General features: G+C 36.4%; 1 long non-coding RNA gene across 1 annotated transcript; it reads left to right on the forward strand.

Annotated features, from left to right (window-relative positions):
- Positions 1–1,174: 1,174 nt before the first annotated feature.
- Positions 1,175–3,004, forward strand: LOC138907253 (uncharacterized). The gene is made up of 2 exons (XR_011415053.1): positions 1,175–1,756; positions 2,860–3,004. It is a non-coding gene; the product is annotated as an uncharacterized lncRNA (long non-coding RNA).
- The last annotated feature ends 82 nt before the right edge of the window (positions 3,005–3,086 follow it).

Raw genomic sequence — 3,086 nt, forward strand, 5'->3', positions numbered from 1 at the left:
AACTCGCAAAATTTTCTCAGTGCCAAACTGGGGCAGAAAATTTTGTTCGTTTTGTTTGTCTTTGATGGCTTTGCAGGCCCTGCCGTAGAGCACATGTTGTGACGATTAAAGCTTGCAGTTTCAGCTTTCTCATCATAATAAAGAAGTTTTTCGGTCAGAAGATATTTGGAGTTAGCTTGGATAATGTCTCAGCAGCCCAGCTTCTCAAGTTTCATTTTTCCAAACTCTGATCCGGAAAGCAAGCAATCGAGAATGAGCCATGATCCTTTCCTCAAAGAGAATCAAGATCCACTCTAAGGTCAACACAAGCGAGCAGGTCAAGAATCAAGATTTGACTCCACAAGACACAAAGATTAGGAATTTTGCAATTCTTAGTTTCCAGACATATGTAGTTCTTTCTCTTTTCCTTTTGATGCAAGCATCAAGTAACAGTAACAACAACAACAACAACAGTCTTAAATCTAGTGTCTGGTAGTCCCAGCTACCAAATTTTCCCAGAACTACACTGACCTGATTCCTCTAAATAAGGATATGTAGGCTACCTCGGAAGCAGGGTTCGGTCACCATTTTAAAAAAAATGCTTTCATTGGATTAATATGAGAGCAAAAATTAGCCATGGCATTCACTTTTCTTTGCACGAAAACTCTTCATGTTCTCGAGCAAAGAGGGGCAGCTGTGAATACCTAATTTTTGTACTATTTTAACACCTCCTAAAGTCATTAGGGTTTTGTTGCTTTAATTATATTTCCCAATTTTTGTGTCTTTGATTGCATATTTCCTATCATAAAAATACCAAAAAATAGTTCTTTCTTTATTTGTGCATTTTAGGAATTAACTAACTATTCAATTGGTGAATTAATCTAGTTAATTGATCATTTAAATAAGTTACTTAATTAATTTATTTGTTTGTGTAAATTTAGTTTAATAAGTAGGATTAAGAAAGAAATTGGGCCAAATTTGAAAGAGAAAGTGGCCAAAAGTGCAAGATAAGGGGCTGCCTTTGAAAGGGTCCGGAACGACGTAGTTTTGCCTCAAAACTACGTCGTTTCATTAAGTGACCCAAGATCAAATCTCACCCATTGATCACCCATTGATCTAATGGTCCATATTTGATCTCTCAAGAGATATTTAAAGCCTCAAAAATCTGAAAAATTCCCTCATTTCACCCATAACTCTTTCTCTCTTCTCTCTCTCTCTCTCTCTCTCTCTCTCTCTCTCTCTCTCTTCTCTTCTCTCTCTTCTCTCCACCACTGCCGCCGCCGGAAATCACCCACCGGCGGCGGACCACCTCCAAACACCTCCAAATTAACACCATATAATCTCCACAACCTCCTCTTCCCATATCTCCAAACCAATTCCTTCAAAAAACCCTCAAACTCCTTGAATTTTAGATCTAAGAAATTTTAGCCGCCACTTTTTGGTCCAAATTCTTGAAGCTCCGGCCAACACCACCCTACAACACATACATGAATGGATAGAGCTCCACGAGACCTATCTTTTCCTACCATTTCACCCCAAAAATCCCCGTCGCCGCCGGCCCGCTCCTCGCCGCCACGGCTCCACCGCCTCACCACCGCAAACCCCCATTTTAGCTATTTTTCGACTCAAAGACACTCGTTTCTTTTGGCGAGATGCTGAAACGCATTTCATTCTAGCATCTACCCCGAAAGAAACATGCGTTTCGGAGTTGGGTAGTCGCCTTTTAGCATCTCCGGCGTCTTCTCGTGGCTCGAACGGCTTCAAGCATACTTGTTAGGTATAATCGTCATCTCTTTAATTAATTTCTGATTTTTTTTTATTTTAGTAGATTAGTTTCTATTTTTTTATTTTTTCTGTTTTGGTTATTTCTTGTTAATTAGAGTTTCAAGTTAGGTTTATTTAATTAGCTATCTCTATTTAGTTTAGTGGTTTGTTAGATTCGTTATTGATTTAAATATGATCTTTAGTGTATTAGTTAAATCGTTCACTTAGTTAGCCGATTATTTAGTTGTTGTTAGTCTTTGTTCGATTATTAACGATGCTCGTTCTGTTTTGAGCATTAGTTTGTGAATTTAGTTGTTTGTTTAGTAATTAGTTTGCACAAATACAATTCATTCCCATCAAGTTGGTTTTAATACTTAGTTCAATTACGTTTTTAGTCTCGTCTATGCTTTGTCAGTTCATAGTTGTCCAAGTTTGATTTGTGTTGAGCAAGTAGTTTGTTGTTGATGGTTAAAATCTGAAGTTTAGTTTATTTTATCACAAAATAGGGTAATAGTAGCTTACTTTTACTAGTAGGGTGGCTGAAAGGACATTTTTTCTCCTTGCTTCTCACACATCAGATTTTCAGGTTGTCCTTTCACCTTTGGGACAGACCTTGAACAGTGTTTTAGCACACAAAGTCAGTCTTTTGGACAAATTTTTGGTGAACCAAAATCTGTCCAAAAATCTAACTTTATTTGCCTATTGAAAGGGCTGCTTTTCTCCTATAAAAGGGACTGTCTTACACTTAGAATGCAGAGATCCTTACTCACTGAAAAGGGTGACACTCTATCTTATAGTGAGACACATCTTGGAGAGTTGCTAAAAGACATATATCTTTGAGAAAAATCAGCAGCTTAATACATATAACAAGCTAAAATTTCAGTGTTTTGTGAGAATTATTTGAGTGCAAAAACCTCGAAAAAAATAAAAAGATCCCTTAGGCAATTTGTGAAGTTGATAGCTACCAGTTTCAAGCATCTTTGTTGAGTTTTCTGGGTTGTCTTAACACTTGAGTTGTTGCTGTTTCTACTGTATTTGCTGCTGAGCTTTTTGTTGCTGCACTGCTGTATTTTATTATTCCACAAACCAGGTAACTTTTAAATTCTTATATTGCAGATTCTTGATGATAATAAGAAGGATTTGATCCCGGTTTGGTTGATGAAACATATTAGATCTGATTTTGTTTCAAGATGAATGTTATATTAGTGTAATCATCATGTAAATCTGTTAAAAATTAGTTAAATTATCGTTTTCTTCTTTATATATGTGATTGAAATTGTATTCTGTTAAGATTACTTAGTTTAAGGAAAAGATAAAGACCCCACTTTTAACCGTGTTTGTTT

This window comes from Nicotiana tomentosiformis, chromosome 3, assembly GCF_000390325.3.
Source record: "Nicotiana tomentosiformis chromosome 3, ASM39032v3, whole genome shotgun sequence".
Classification (NCBI taxonomy): domain Eukaryota; kingdom Viridiplantae; phylum Streptophyta; class Magnoliopsida; order Solanales; family Solanaceae; genus Nicotiana; species Nicotiana tomentosiformis.